An 18,596-nucleotide genomic window follows, 5' to 3' on the forward strand; every position below is an offset into this window, starting at 1 on the left:
AAAAAAAAATTTCGGACTTTAACTTATCTTCATGGTGAAAATGGCTACCGAATGCTATTTTTGTGTGAAAATTTTCGATTTTGTATTTTCCATTTTTAACTTTATTATGCTATAACTTTTTGAAAAATGTATGAATCATTACAATTTTTTTATGAAAAGTAGTATTTATATAGATCTTTCATTCGACATACTGTTTTTTTAAATCGGACCATTTCCCTAAATACAGGGGGGATTCAAAACATAAAAATGCATATAGAAAGTAGAACTTTTTCAACGTAACTTTTGAAAGTGTTCCGGAAGGTCTGACACTTTTATATATATCTTAAATTAAAGCTAATGTAATATACTTTATAATGGTAAAAAAAAATTTCGGACTTTATTTTATCTTCATGGTGAAAACAGACATTAAACTTAATAAAAAAAATACGATTTTTGTAAAAAAATTCTTTTTTATATTTTTAACTTTATAATGCTATAACTTCTCGAAAGATGTATGGATCAATATAATTCTTTTTTTTGTAGATGCATGATGTCTTTACCTATCATTTGGTATATTTTTTTTATAAAGCTGACTTTTTACCTGCCTACAGGGGGGGATTCAAAATGACAACTTTTTCACAAAAAATTGACTTTTTCAACTTAAATTTTGAAAGTGTTCCGGAAAGTCTGACACTTTTCTATATATATTAAATTAAAGCTAATGTAATCTACTTTATTATGTAAAAAAAAAATTTCGGACTTTATTTTGTCTTCACGGTGAAAATGGCTACCAAATGCTATTATTGTGTGAAAATTCTCAATTTTATTTTTTACATTTTTAACATTATAATGCTATAACTTATTGAAAAGTGTATTGATCAATATAATTTTTTTATGGGAAATACTATTTTTTAATAATCCCTTTTTCATTCGACATACTTTATCTTAATCAGGATATTAATAAGGAACTAGCAGTTTATGAAGCTTTTGGAATAATCCACCAATTTTTTAAAATTAAACACTATCTAAAGATTTGCATCGAAGCGTTTTTTTTTGATAGTGATTTTAATCACTGTCAGATATCATTATACTTGATCCAACTATGCCACGTCACCACTGTGCCGCGACCCCCCTGTGCTGGGTTTTTTTTTATACAAGTCTTCTTCTTCCTTGCCTTTATTCCAATTACTTGGGGTCATGCACCCTTATCCTAAACTTCCACTTAACGCGATGTCCTACATCAGCCGTCCTCATATCACATTCAATAACATTCTTCCATCTCTTTTTTGGTCTTCCTTTACCTCTTCCTCCTTTAACATTCATTTCTATAACTATTCTTACAACTTTCGATTCCTCTCTCCTCATAATATGACCTAACCATCTAAGTCTATTTTCTATTATCTTATCCACAATTAACGCTACACCTATACTCCCTCTTATATTCTCATTTCTTATCCTATCTTCTCTAGTCACTCCACTCATCCATCTAAGCATTCTCATCTCTGCTACACTCATTCTCTTGTCAACCGCCCAACATTCTGTATCTTACATCATGGCTGGTCTTACAATACTTATATAGAACAAACCTTTCAGCCTCATTTAAATTTTTTCATCACATAACACATCAGACGCTTCTCTCCACTCTAACCATTTGCAATGAACCCTGTGTCTTACATCCTAATCAATACCACCATTCTTTTGCACAACTGATCCTAAATACTTAAAACTTTCTACCGCTCCTATCATGTCCTCGCTTATTATCACTGAGGATATCAGTTCACTTACCTCGTGTTCTTCTTTGTCAAACTCATACTCTATATACTCTGTCTTACCCCAACTTATTCTTATTTTCTTCAAGAGATTATCTCCACACCTCTAGCATTTGATTTATTTTCTCCTATTAACATTATATCGTCAGTAAATAAAATTTACCACGCTAGCTGTCCGTTTAATTCTTTAGTAATTATGTCCATCACTACAGAATATAAGTAATGGCTTAAAGTAGAACCTTGGTGCACTCCTACTTTTACCCTAAAATCTTTTGTTACTCCTATCACCATTTTACCCTATTACAAGTACCATCATACATATTTTCTATTATATTATTGTACTTTATCGGGACTCCTTTTCTCACAAATTCCCACTTTAAAACCTCTCTCGGTACTCTATCATACGCTTTCTTTAAATTTATAAATACCATACACAACTTTTTCTTCTTTTCTCTGTATTTTTCTATTAGTTTTCTTTCAAAAAAAACTGGCTCCATCCTTGATTTTCCAGATAAAATACCAAACTGTTTCTTTGTTACTGATATATCTCGTCTTATAATTTTGTCATTCCCAAATCTTCATAAGCTTTATGCCTCTATAATTTTTGCATTCTAGTATATCTTCTTTTGCCTTTAAATATCGGCACTACAATACTATTTCTCCATTATTTTGATATTTTACCATTTAATATGATTTTATTAAAAAAATCCTTTAATCACCTTATGACAACACTACCAAATAATTTCCATATTTCTATTGGCACTTCATCTGGTACTACTGTTTTATTCATTTGTATTGATACCACAGCTTCCAATACCTCTTTGTCATTAATTAAATATACCAGTACCTCGTTCCATAAGATATTTTCTAATATGTTTCTTGAATATTCCTTTATCATTAATTTTTCAAAATACTCTTTCCATCTTCATTTCACATGATCATCGCTCGTTAGAACTCTTTTATCATCACTTTATATACAACTTTCACTTTAATAATACTTAGACGGTTTACTATTACTTTTCCAAGTGTAGAGACTTCATCTTCACCTCCCTCTGTTCTTAGTCTATCATGCAACTCATCATACTTCTTAAACTTCGCCTTACTTACCACACACTTGGCTTCTCTAGACAAACGTTTATACTCCATTCAATTTTCTCTCATTTTGTTCTTTTACTATACTTTGAACTGCTTTTTCTATATATTTTTTTACAAGTAAAAATATACATCGTGAGTAATAGTATACTTTCAGTATACCTTCAGTATTTTTATGTTTTTTAACTAAAAAAGTCGTTGATTATTGACCAATAAATTTATTAATATTGAAAATGATATTTCTACGTCTGATGAAGCGATGCATATTTTAAATGCAATAAATTATTCCCTTCTATTATTTCTTGTAATAGATTCTTAAAAATGTTTCAAATAAATTAATAGATAGCCATAAAAACATTTAATTTAGCTGAGGGTAGTGGCAATAGTACGACAACATTGAGTGCGTTGAATTATTTTAAACTTATAAATCCCCCTAAGTATAATTGAGGTATGTAAGTAAAGGGTGAATTATTTTCTTAAATTTTGTAAACACATTTGGAAAAAAATTAAAAAAATGTAATTATTTAGTAACTTTTTTTTTATTGGGAAATTTTGAATACTTATAAAAATTAAAACGTGGAATCTTGTAGAAATTATTGTAAAATATCAGGTTAGGGTACAATAGAGTATATTGTAAATATTTTAACTACTATTTAACATTCCTTATTAATTTTTGATCTTTGATATTTAATTTAGTAACACTATAAGATAAAAGTAATGGCAGTTACGTACAAATTTTTATTAATTTTTTTTTTTTTTGGCTATTTTTGTTCACAATTTGTTTGAATAACACAAAATATGATCAAAATTGTACAAAAATAATATGCATAGAAATCGTCACAAGATTAAGAAAATACAAACTTTAATAAAATGTTCAACAAAATAACGATGTCACGTACTGCACGTTCATCGTTATACGTGCAAGAGAACCGACAAGTTTTTTTCTGATGGTTTTTAAGCTGCACGTGATACTTATAGTAATACGAAGCAAACATGTACCTTCAGTGAATAGTTTTAACAGTAACATACTCGTATATACAAGTGCATGTCTCGAGAATTTATATAAAACACCGATTACTTTAAATAACATAAGCGTTTAACTTTTTCGTTGCTTTGCAAGGAAAATATACAAAAAATCATATAAGTTATGAAAAAATTGACAACAGCATAATTAGATATTAAATTATTTAATAGTTATATTCTTATGAAATTTAGTGTTACATCATTTTTTAGTAACGATTTTATGATACAAAATAAGTTGTTGAGCTACGGAGGTAACTCAATAATAATTACACTGTCAATGGTAAATATATATTTCATTACTTATTACTCTACTTAAAAATTAGATGTGAAGAAATTTTTCTAAATATTTCTAAGAAATAAAAACACTGAAAAAAATGAATAATCAATTATTATAAATGAATACTTTTAAACATTATGATATCACTTAAAATTATATATAGAAACTTAGTATCAATTTAATCATAACTATGTTTAATATTAAGATTTGTATAACTTGCTTGTGATGTAAAGTACAAATTAAAACCACTTTTATATAAAACTTACAATTAATCCATATTAAGTCAATTATGATAATATAATCGTGTATTTAAAAATAATAGATTAAATATCGTATATCATTATAAACATTTTATTATTTATAATATTTTTGAACAAAACAAACAATTCATAGCCCTAAGAAAAAAAAACAAAAATTTGTGCTGATCTAAACATTTTTCAAAAAGTTAAAGCAAGTTAAAGTTGAAAATTTAAAATTAAAAATCGAAAATTTTAACATAAAAATAGCATTTTTTAATTACGGCAACCGTTTGCAGGTAGAAAATAAGTCGTTAGGAATTTTTTTTTTTTTTAATTTATGTATTTCCGGAATATTTTCAAAACTTAAGTTGAAAAATTTAAATTTATGTAAAGAAGTTGCTATTTTTAATCCCCTATTGTGATCAGGTAAAGGTTCAGATTTTCAAAAATATTACATCATATAAAAGGGAATTACTTGTATAAAAATAAAATATAAAAAAAAAAATTATTTTGATTTGTTTATTTTTCAATAAATTATGGCAATTTTTAGGAAAAATGTTGAAACTTTACGATTTTAAAAATCGTGATTTTTTGGGGTACTTGTGCCATTTACAAGAAAGATGGAAAAATTTGTGTAAAATAACAAAATGTGATAATATTACTTAGTGATAACGTTGTGCGAAGCGAAATACTCGGACGACCATTCGTCGAGTTAAATCGCGTCTCTAGCGGTTCCTTTAAATTAAAATAAAAAATAAATAAAGTTTTGTGGACTGTAATTTATTTCCCCTTTTGATATTATCTAATACAATAACCATAATAATTTACCTTAAATCTATGGTTATTAGTTTACACTTAACTAAATATGATAAAATATAACAACATAAATTCTTAACAGTGAATATTTAGACAAAATAAAAAATATATAGTTTGACCTTGCTTTTTCGTATCAAATTAAGAGTGTCAATGAGTCAATTAATGTAGTCGAGCCCGATACAATCAAACAAGGTGAATTGAACACACAAAACACACTATACGTATATTCTCAAGGCATGCCGGTAAGCGAGGGGGGGGCCATTCGGGATCACCGCCACACACTACCCCAACATCAAAACCAGTTGTGGCAGGTCACGCTCTTGACGAGGAAAAGAATACTGCACTCACCGCACCAACCTGATTCAACCGAACAAATGTCACTAGGTGATGAGGCCACTAGGTGAGAAAGTCACTAGGGGGTATATAAGGACGTTTTTACCGATTGTAGTGTCAGTATATGTTTAGCGTTGGTTATGTTAAAATTGTTTGCGAAACACGTAAAAAACCGCGTAAAATTAAATGTAATATGATTTTAGAATTATTAAAATTTGAATTATTAATAAAAAAAATTGTAATTATCATCTTTATTTGAAAATAAAATATTTTAAATTATTAAATTTTTTTTAGTTTTTGAAAAAAAAAAATGGTAACACAGTGGAGTTGTGGCAAAGTTTGGACTTGGCATTGTTGGGACAAGTATAGATGATATCTGACAGTGATTAAAATCACTATCATAAGAAATACTCAATGCAAATATGTAGATAGTGTTTAATTTAAAGAAATGGATGAATTATACCAAAAGCAACATTAATTTCTATTTCCTTTATTATTTCTGATTAGCAGTTTTTTTATTTAGAAGTATAATATATATTATTAAATATCTATTAAAGAAATTAAATATAGTATGAAATTGATTTTAATAATTTAGTATTGTAATTTTAATGCCAAACGTGTATAAATAATGAAGGATAGATCGAAAAATGTTCAGAAGATAATTTGTGGTTACTTATGAATAAATTATCTACAAATAATATTCATCAGTCAGTAATTTTAAATTTTTATTTAATCGAAGTTAGTAAATTTGATAAAAATTGATAGAATGATTACTATGGAAAACCCTTGTATAGGTATTTTAAAATTAAAAAAAAAAATATTGAATACAAAAATACCATGTTTATTAACTACGGCAGGCATTTGCTAAGTAGAAGAGAAGTCGTTGAGACAATGTTTTTTTTTTAATTACGTAGTTTTAAGTACGTAACATAAATGTCACAGTATTTCTGGAACATTTTCATAACTTAAGTTGAAAAAATTGACTTTTATGAAAAAGTTACTATTTTGAATACCCCTGTGAGCAGTTTAAGTGTTAGATTTTCAAAAATGCGATATTAAATAAAAGGGAATTATTTAAGGTTTCAATATGAAAAATATATATATTTTTATTTGCTTATTGTAATTTATTTTTCAATAAAGTATGTCAATTTTTAGAAAAAAATGTCGAAATTAATTGATTTTAAAAATCGTAACTTTTTTGTAATTTATTCAACTACATACGATTTGTGATGTTTTGACATATCATTAAAAGAAATCGGTCCAGTAAGAGCTGAGAAAAAGTGGCAAAAGACAAAAAAATAAAACATTATGTAAATACATGAGTAAAAAATAATCATAAATAATTCATAACAATAAATAAGTTATACTAAAAATTTTAAATATAGTTATCATTAAAAGATGTTAATATTCAAGAGTGAGTAATTTAACTTAGCTATATATGAAAAAAAATGAAAATTAGGTTTTTCATTACAAGATGATAAAAAAATATTAATATTTTTAAAAATTTTCCACCGGATATTGTAATTTTATAAGTGTTAACGTGCAAATATTGCCTTTGAAATATCTCTATTTGTAAGGCTCGATAGATAAAGATTCTCAATAACTGAATCATATTCAAAAATTGATCTTACTATAGATACATATGTTATAAAAAGTTATTTGGGATTCTTAAATTCGGAACAGTTACTTATAAAAAATATACGTTTCTTATTTCATTATTACAAATAAAATTCATATGCTCAGTAAAAATTAAAATATGAGATTATTTCAAACTAAAATCATGAATATACATTACCATATTGACATCATAGTCATTAATGATATAATTTGATAAAAAAATTTACAGCGGCAGAATGACATATAGGTGTTCAGTAAGTAATAAAACGGTTTTCTATTATTATCATTATTTGTAACAATTGACCCGTTTCCTTACTTTTTTAACACTATATATATTTATTTAAGTTCATTAATTGTTTACCAGTTATAAAATTTAGCGGTAATTTAGAGAATATGCAAAAACAACTTCTAAATATTTTAAATTGTTTAATATTAATTTCACCTCATCACTCTTTTAAAACTTTATTGAGACATTTTAAAAGCAGTGTTGTAATAGAAATTTCAACATTTATTTTTATAGCCTACACACTAAATTTCTCAACATCTTTTTGCTTTATTGGACGTTTATCGCAAATAATTGAATAAACTTTAATGGAGGAATAATTCAAGTAAATAATAAACAAAACGATCTAGTATTCGCTGACAATCAATGGTATTATGTCAGTCACAGTTATTTTGACTAATGAATCAATAGTAATGCAATTATATACAATAAATACCCTATTATAATTATTGGTTGTCGCCTTAGATAAAAATGTCTTAAAACTATATTAATAATTTTTAAGGAAATGCCATTAAGTTTTAAGTAATTTATCCATTCAATGAAAAATTTATAGAAATTGTAAAATATTTTTCTGAGTACAATTTATTCAATTAATAATTTTCTAATGAATACTTAAAGAATTTTTCTTCATGAAGTTCGAAGAATTAAAACACCCTGCAAAACGATTACTAAATACAGTATATAGTAAGCCTAGTAAGTCTAGCGAGCCAGTATATAATTTTCTTATATGTTTGCCAATGCGAATCATTAATGCATTACATCAAAATAATTTTATATTTATGTTCGATGCCGAATAGTTATCTAAAATTAATACAGTACGAGAATTTTTCAAGAGCTTAAGGATGATTCAAATTTTGATTAAATAATTATCAGTTAATTTCTAGGGGAAAAAATATTAAATATCATTATAATTGACTTCCACTTATGACATCAAACCAAAAATTACATTGAATAAGAATCGACAAAAAAAAAATTTAATGAATTATGAAGAAATCCACAGATTTAATTGCAATAACCTACTGAAACTCAGTTTACACACTGCTCGTGTTCTTTGAACGTCATGTTAGTATTTTAATGCAAATCGGATATTACAATTAAACCCATTCAAGCCTTTGCTATTTTATAGGAAACATGATGATTCGTAAAAGCATCACAAAGAGTTAACAGAAAATGTAAAACATCTAACTGGTACTGATGAGCTTGTAGTTTGATTGGATTTTCAGTTAATACTTCACGAATAACGAGGCACTAATTGCATCATGTTTTTGAATTACAATATAAAGCCAGTAATAAGTCTTATAATAATTCTTCAAATCAACGAATTTTAAATGCCACAGCGCGTTAATGACACGCATTATATTATTAATTATGAAATTAAGTTACTGTGCACAAGGTATTCATCTCAAAAACGAGTTCTAATTAACAACTGAAATATATGAAAACTAAAACCACAGTTTTAAAATAAACTTTTCGTTGAGGTGTCCAATCAGTGCCCGCGAAAGTAAATAAACTATTTATGGTCGTGTATAGTACTTATCCAATAACACTGCTTGTTCTAAAAAAAATGATAAATTATTTCTTTGGTTGGCACGTATTATGGCGAAAAGGTGATATAAAAGATGACGGAAGCGGCACGTTATAATTTATAAACGAGAGCACATCATAGACCGTGCAAACGAAAAACACCCAGCTTTCTGATTTACATTCCCCGACAACCACTCATAAATCCACGAGACCGCTTCGCATAACGGTACTTTACCCAATTTACCGAAATTCTACCTCTCATACCAAACCATTTCCATGTATACACATTTATTTGTCTATCTCTCTAGTCCTCTCAACTTTACAACTATGTTATTTATCGCATCAGCATTATTTTTATACAAGATATTTTACTCGCAATTTCAACGAGCGTATGAATAAATGCTGTATCCTACAAACAAGTATAAACACATCAGTTTCTCCTGGCAAATATACAAAAACATAAACGTAGATATCTATACACGCGTGACTCAAAGAGTATTGTACACACAATTTTTTAATTAAATTAAAGTGTAGTTTTAAACGTTGCCAAGAAAATATATAACAATTAATGTTGAGAATATAAATGAATTATTTAATCTGAACTGCGATACAATTTATGCATATTTTTTACCGTTTATTAAAATGTTCATATACAATTAGATAGCATCTGTAAAATGATTACGAGACACTCAAAATTAATGTTAATTATTAATGCCATTTATTAATACTGATCGTTTTGAGTGTAGTTCAATTTATGCATCATAAAAATGTAACTTCTTCATAATGCGTTTAAAACTATCAAAAAGTAACATTTCAAAAATTAACAATGCTCAGAGTATTTGATAAAAATGTAAACTTTTTCAACCATTTATAAATATATATATATTTAAAATGACAAAGATTTATTTTCATAACTTTCTCTCAGATTTTTCTACACAAAAGTTTTTATGAACGCTTTTAGTGAACTCCAAATATCTGGAGATTATACATTATTATGTCTAAGAACGGAAAACTTGAGGTGATATTATGTAACGTTTTATAAAGGAACTCGTATTTATTTTAAAACTCATCACGTTCTTATCAGCTAATGAGTAAAGTTCAAAAATATTTATTATAACTTATACCGTTATCAAAGAACATTTTTTTAATAATTGAAATATTACTTTAATTTTTATAATTTGTCCAATAATTCAAAACTGTTTTTATCCATAAAAATGATAAAACTTTAACAATTTCAGATTCTCTTTATTTTTATTATTTAAATGAAGAATTTAACAACATTCAAATACTTACAAGATATTGCCAAATAAAAAGAATTTAAAGCATACAAAAATGAAAGCGGTTTTATATGCTCTTGTTAACAGGACTTGGCTCTTATAATTATCGTCTTCTAAGGAATTTAGTGAGTTAAAACAGTTGAGTGCACGAGAATGAAGATGGTATAGATAGTAATGGAACAAGAAGTAAACAAACTTTTGAACTAAGTCCTTTAGATGAATTGTTTATCTTTAGAAATAAAGTAAGTAGGGAATGTTTACACGTAGACTTTTTTTTTTAGATTACAAATTCTTAATTATACAATAAAATACAATTAACAATAAAATGGGGGAAAAAACAACCTTGAAAAGGACTTGAAAGTTTACACTGAGATGCGTCAAATTTATACCTTATGTTTGCTTTACCTAAACATTAAGTATAATATTGACCATTGTGCATGAAATCTAATTCGACACATACGGTTGAGCTTCAATTCAATGGAAAGAACTTTTTGAAAAATACAATAGGTTTATTGATTTTTAATTATACTTTCCGTTTATTCCGTATTTTTAATTTTTAACTACATATATATAATAAATATTTAAGTTAAAACATGTTACTTGGAAAAAAAACTGTTATTAAATTATTCTAATAGTAATTAGGAAAAAATTGTTTCACTATATTTCCAAGGTTCAATTTAATTTATTTTCTTTAAAAGTTTATAACGACAATTTTTGACTGTTTAGTCAAGTTTGTTCGGTAACTTTTAACTATTGTGATTAATAAATACAGTGATTTATTAAAAGTACAACCCTTTCAAATTTTATTAAATTATTTTTTGTCCATAAAATGTTACAGACTAAATTTTGATTTATTTTTATGAACAATATTTAATATTAAGTTTTTATAAGAAAAAATTATTTTTATGGTTAAATTTTAGAGACAAGTTTCTTAAGTTAAATGGGAACCTTTAAGTATTTTTATTGTACTACATGTAGAAATAGTTAAATACAATTTTGACGGTTCCATAACTAGTTTGGTTATACCTTTTTTAAGTAAATATAATTTTTATAGGCGAAAGCTGTAAGCAATATAGAATAATTAATATCTGTGCATTATAGTAAAATAAAGCGTCGCTAAACACTTCTACCCTGCTCAATTTTTCTAAATATTTAAATGATAATATCTTAAAAATTAAAGGTGAGTGATTTCATTAATTTGTGATACATGACTTAAATAGCAAAATTTAAAAAAGTAATATTAACATTTGAATATGATGTAAGCAATCAAAATATTTTTCAGTTATAAAAATTTAGTTTAATTAAATTCAATATATTAGGTAGATTTTATTTGACACCATTCAAAATATTACAATTAAAGAACAGATAAAATTATTAATTTAATATCTAGATATTAAAAGTTAATTAGTCATAACAAATATGTCATGTAAAATTAAAGTTAAATAAATCTTTAATTAATTCATAATTAGACGAGGAATCCACTTTATCCCCTAAATTTTCTTTATTTCGTTTGTAAATTTAACTGAAACAGATTTTTATTGATTTATCAGTAGATAAAATGTTCAGTTTTATAAAAATCAAAACAAAATCTGACGACATTTTATATATGTATATTGTAAAATTTAAAGTTTCATATTTATTAAATAGCTAAAGTAATGTTAAATATTTAAAAGTCATTTACTACCAAAATAAAAGCTCAAACATTTTATTTAATTCCAAATATGTTCCCGCTGAAAAAATAGCAAAGATAAAACCCTTACAAGACATAAGGGATGAACTTCAAAGTATAAAATAGTTAAAAATTAAAGAATAATAATTTTTGTTAATTTGTGTTTTAAAAATTATTATTTTAATAATTAATAATTTAGTAATTGAGTGTATTATGGTAAAAAAATCACCCTATTTATAAATAATTGTTAATATAAAACCACAATTTTAAGTTGGCAGGTATACAATGCGCGTGGTCAAAACTTCAATAAATCAACGACATTCTACTTTAATCAACATACTTCATTAATAAAATTTTACCGAAATATTTTATTTTACCTCCTAGTTTATTATTCGTTTCATCTTCTTTTATAATTCTATTCAGAATTTCAAAAGAAACTGTGATAATATGACAAGACATGTACAAAAATAAAATGATTGAGTTGAAGTAAATGGAAAAAGCATATTGATAACTATTTTCTTAAAATCTTAGATAATTTAATATCAAACCATTTTTAGACAGCTTTTTTTTTTACTTTTTAAAGTATTTTTTGCGGTTTAATATTTTATAAACAACTTTGTAATAAGAAAATAAATATCAATGCTGTACTTTAATTTTAAGACTAAATTTTATTTACTTAAAACATTTCATTATTTTTCTTGGTAAATCTAACATCAGTAAAAGGCGCAAATAACAGAAATCACAAAGAAAATGTGCATTTCACTATTTTACTTATACGTTTTGCAAATATTTATGTTAATATAATATTATATTCAATGATTGTCAAGCAGTAGATGTTTGTACCGTTGTTGACACTTATTTTTTTATCTAAAAGGATTTTTACTTATTATCAGTGTATATAAATACATTTTTACAAAACTGTGTAATGATGCGACAGTCTTTCCATTAAAGAAAAGAAATATTTCTAAAGCTTTTATCGTAACTAACAACAGCGACTTTTAATAATATATATATTTTTTAAATATTTTTATATTTATAATAAAAAAATACAAGCTTAAATAAGATTATATTATTTGCCATACCTTACACTATTACGTCATTTTAAATTATATTAAATAATTACTGAAATAGTTCTAAAACCATCAAATAGAATTTTTTAAGAGTCGACATAATAAATTTAAAATTTGAGTCAAATTTTTAATAAATAGCATCACTGAATCAGTTCAGCATCTTAATGCAAGAAACAAATTACTGTCATTTAACTAAAGTAACGTATAAAATGTAATTTTAAGTTTTCAATATCATTAATGTAAAAGCTTTTAAATATATATATAGGATACATATAGGGCGCGGCAATGAATTCTGATGAATTTAAAAGCGCTCTGGTTCCCTTTTAAACTTAGGTACACAGGTTTACGAGCGATTTTAAGTTAACTTTTCAAAATTTATAGCTAAGGAAATAAGGGTTTAAAAAATTATCATTACAATGTTTATTGTCAGTACTTAAGAAAGTTCAACAACTAATGAAAAATTAGTCAGCCATGAACGTAGAAAGAAATCTTGCATATATCATTAAAGATATATATATATTTTAGTAAACGTTACCAAAATTTTTATTTTCTCTAAAATTCATTCTACTTTTTGCGATCATTATTTCACGTTGTTTTAAATTATATGAGCTTCTTTGTTTGTGTCTTACTAAGTTGGTGCACTGAATCCAGGAGCTGGGAAATGTTCAATAAAGAAAAGTACTCTGTTTCTATGGTACTACACATCCGTTTTTGAAGGGAAATGATTTATGACATTGACGTGTCATCGCATAACATCATGTAGTCAATTTTATACGTTCATTTAGAATCTAACATGCCATGTATGTGTAGAAATGTGGTATATATGTACATATAAATGATGTTTACAACTCAAAATCAACCAAAGGGTAATTTAAATGTTGGATAGAACTTAGGGATCAAGCTTGTTTGTTGAAATCGCAGTAGCTAATCGAATTTTAAAAATCAGACTCTCAGCTGTAAAATTTATGAAGAAGCATATTAAAAAATATTACAAAACTCTAGACAAAAACCAACGCGAAAAGCATCAATACTTTAGTGCACGTTTATATAGATACTTTTAACAACCGACAGGATTTCAAAAGAGATGTTCTTAAATGCGACTGTTTCTTTTCAAAAAGTATTGAACTGAATAGGAAGTATAATTAAAACCGACAATGTTTATTCTTTTTCCTTCCTTTTTTTTTATAAAATATTAAAAATTGCTTTGACGCATTTCGATGAAATAAGTACTTAACAAGAGAAAACAACCATACAGAAAACTGAATACATGAAAAAAAAAAAACTACCGGTAAGACAAGTATTAATGCAAACAATTCGCTATTGTCGTTGGGTTTGTTTGCAGTTACTCGAATACCGTTATTTTAACAATAATATGTGTTTTACTTTGGAATTGTATAATGTTCAGAGAAAAACAATAGACTTTAGGGTCCATCGGAGATTTTCCTGTAAACATATATTCTTGTGCTTTGCCCACTGGTATGTGCAGGTATGATATTTATGTGTGGGCTTAACACAAGCGCCGTTTTGGTATTTGTTTACCTTCAGTACAATATTCACTATCATACTAATGTTTAATTTAGAAAATCTATGTGGTAGAAAATTGAAAATCATTTATTGCGTAAATGAAAACAATAACAATGAAACTACTGTACTAGTAATTTATATTTTTAAAAACTATTAAAATGGCATAAATAAATTCCTATGTAGTTTTTAAACTTAAATAATTTAATGGAATACAATTGTAAAACCAATACAGATTTGTGTAATTAATTATGTAAAATTATTAATGTCTAGATTTAGAACTAAACAATTATTTCTACAAAAAACTTTCATTATATTATTATATATTTTTAATTTAAACGTTTAAACAAATATCGTTAATGACTTTTAAAGAAAAAAAACTTTATTTTTTTGGAACTCATAAAAATTTAACTAAGGAATTATCGAATCTTATGTGGACCAAGACTTGATTAAAATTATTTATTTTGTGTTTCCATTATGACAATTAAAATGTTATAAATATTATTGTGTTATGAGTTTTAAATAATTATAGCAATATGGATTATTATGTTTTCCGTTTTACAGTGTTTAAAAAATATAAATTTTTTATGTTTTCGTTGATTAAAATTTTTGCATAATTTTTTTTATATTATTATGTATTAATTCGTCATTGCTTGCATGTGGAATTTTCTTTACATAGTATTTATGTTGAGAAACACTAATTTGCTCGTTAGTTATATTTTCCCAAAATGCATTGTGTAAATTAAAAAGTATCATCAATATGTGTTCGTTTTTAGTTTAGTTTTGATTTTTGTTTTATTTCGTTTTAAGATATGTGTTGTTCGTCGTTATTAAACATTTTTCGTTAATCGTTACACATTTTTTTTGAGTTTCACGACTCCCAATCGTTTTATAATCATAACTTTATGAAAATGGTTTTTCAAGCCCTGATCTTATTTCAATATAAAAAAGTAACTGTACAGTTATTTTTTTTCTTTTCTTATACGCATATAAGAAAAGAATAAGCATAATTTTGTCAACGTCAAATATGACATTATCAAGTTTTATCATACTCGAATGAGTTGCAACATGACTTTATAAAGATTATCCTCAAAATAAATTTAAATTTAATCCTATGGCTCGAATTCTCCTGCCATTAGCGTAGGTTTGATATTATCTACATAACCGTTAGATCTGGTCCGAGATCAGTATATTAGGGAAACATAAAACCCATAATAATAATTGAGTGCTATTTTTGACACTAAAGCGTGACAACGTTTCATATTTTCTGTCAATAATTTTTGAAATTACATATTTTAGTCATAGTTTTAATGAGTAAAAATGATTCAATGCGAAATATTATTGTAGTTATAATATTTCATCGTTCTAATATTTTGAAAAACGCCATTCAAACTCGATTCATTTACTACAGTGATAAATCACCATAATGTAAAAATATGTTACAAACGCCATTCAAAATAATCTATCGATCTTATATCAGTAACGGTCAGGTATACAAAGCGTATGTATTTTGTAGCGTTTCACATTCGAAATATACAAACAAATATATCTGTCAAAAAGCCTTCTAGTGTGTTATTTCACTAAAAAGTTGTATGGAATGATATTTTTTAATACACCTAAATTATAAAAACTGTAGGATTATGAAAAAAAGTTTTGTTCACAAATATTTATTAAATCATTACAAAATTGTATTTTTATTTCTTTTTAACTAAAATATTATTGGATAATTATGAACACTAAATGTAAGTAAAATAATAACTATAGTATTGGAATAAAATAGATTGATAACTGTTATGGATAGTGATTTAATTGCTCTAGTTAATTGGCTAATAAATAACAAGAATGAAGTAAATTACCTTAAACGCTAACAATGAAGGATAAGTGGTACACTATAAGCAAAAAAAAAAAAAAAAAAAATAAATCCTTCTTTTGAGCAATAAAAAGTGGTTTATATATTCTATTAGGGATATCTTTTACTGAAAATGAAATAAATTAGATAAGAAATAATTTGTTCTTATGTGTCTGTTTAATAAAAAGTTTTATGACATTTTGTTTATAACTGGTTTTCAAAAATCTACAAACACATAAAAATTGTTTGAAATAATTTATTATGAAGATTTCATAACAATTCAAAAGCCATAGTTTTTTTTCATTGTTAAAATTCACCATTTTATTAAGCATGTAGCAGAAACTACATAAAACTTTAAAAAGTCATCATATTATAATATTTTTTCCGTGGATATCATTATATTATTTTTATTTAATAAACAATTAGAATCAGGATAAAATAGGATTTGAACATAAATTATTACATTACATAAATAACGTTTAACGTTATTTACTAATTAACGATTTTTTTTTATTCATCAATTTCTTTTTAGGAAATTTTTTTTCATTTTTAAATAATTAAAAAAACATTTATTTTAATAACGGTTTAGAAACTTATTTTTAAAATGTAGATTTAAATTTATATATGTATATATGTGTGTATATAAATATTCGTTTAAATAATTACCAGAAATTAAATTGTAGAAATTGTTAATTCATTGTATAATTAAAGTACTAATCACAAAACTTGTTAACTGTTTCGATTTATTAATTATATAAGAACATAGAAGTGTTAATATTCAATTTTTTTTTTTAATATTCAAAGCAAGTTTTTTGTAGGATATTTATTAAATTATTTTTTTTATTTTATACAAATAAATATATTTGATGCTTAAAAATGAAAGAGAGATAAAAATCTAAAAGTTAATAACTATAATGTAAATTTTTTTTTTTTTGGTGAAATAATATTTATTTCAAACAAAAATAAGTTTTGTTTAAAAATAATATACTCACAAACAAAAACTTGTATAGTTATTGTAGTTAAATTATGACCTATAAACTGAATTTATTTTGGGATTTTCTTTTTTGTGAAAATTGATCAATACTTAATATTTGTCAAAATATTTCTATTGTAATTTAGTTAACAATATTTTTTTCTTGTCTTAAAAAATACATTTTAAAATTACTCATCACTAAAATTAATTATTATATTTTACATTTAAAAACTTAATATAAAATGATAAAAAATTGAGAATATAAATTCTGTTTTTACAGTCACGTATTTTAAAAAGTTTACGAGTAGAAATTACTATGAATAGCCTTTGGCAATAAAGAACCAAGTGAGTAGTGGAATAAAAATGTTTATTTTTGATGGATGTGAATAATGTAAAAATTATTCAACCCACGGGAAACGTTTTTTTTTTTCAGTTTTTTCCATCAAGTTTCTGCAATGTCTTAGGCAAACTTTTATATACTATTGTTGAAATTTTACAGAATTTTCAATATAGGACTATTGAGACAGACAATGCTTTAAGTTATAATAACTTATAATATTGGTATATAATAGTAATAATCGATTAATTTATCACAATACTTTTTTTTTTAATTTGGAATAAATATCGCATTGAAAAAATGATTTCGATAATACCTATCTCGCTATTATATCGACTAATATTTAATATTGGATTATTTTGCGACCTAGTTCCTATTCATTATAAAACTGTATTTAATTTTTGAATTCTGAGTTTATATTTATTTTTAGAACTATAACTGTTTATATAGTTTGTAAATTATAAAATAAACAATATGAAAAAAATAATAATTACTACGTAAAAAGTAAATTAATTTCAATAGCATGACGAATTTTGTTTTTTATATTGTTGTGTACCTTAAAAAAAACTTAATATTTCAAAAAATATAATATTCATTAATAAGTTTTTCATAATGAAAAAGGCGAAATAGATAATTATTATGTAAAAAGAGCAACAAACGAAGATGTAAAAGTAAAACTATTTTCTATTAAATCTTCAATTTTGAAATATTTATAATTGATTTTTTATATATTATATGATAGGTGTCAAACATAATGTCACTTAAGTCTATTTTTTACTTATTTGTCAAATAATAAAATCAATCAAAATGGATTTTACGTGTAGTGACAGATTTATCACTAATTTTAATTATTAATGTTGAAGTAACTTTTATTATCGAAGACAAATAGACAGAAAGAAGAAAACAAAAGTTTTAAAGAAGAACGTATTATTTTATAAAATGTTTTCC

The 18,596-nt window shown here is 25.0% G+C and overlaps 1 protein-coding gene across 2 annotated transcripts in view; it reads right to left on the reverse strand.

Moving 5' to 3' along the window:
* Window positions 1-18,596, reverse strand: part of LOC126896323 (hemicentin-2-like) — a 130,241-nt gene that overhangs the window by 99,563 nt on the left and 12,082 nt on the right. The window lies entirely within an intron of this gene.

This window comes from Daktulosphaira vitifoliae, unplaced genomic scaffold (genome assembly GCF_025091365.1).
Source record: "Daktulosphaira vitifoliae isolate Bord-2020 unplaced genomic scaffold, ASM2509136v1 Scaffold_1, whole genome shotgun sequence".
In the NCBI taxonomy this organism is placed as follows: domain Eukaryota; kingdom Metazoa; phylum Arthropoda; class Insecta; order Hemiptera; family Phylloxeridae; genus Daktulosphaira; species Daktulosphaira vitifoliae.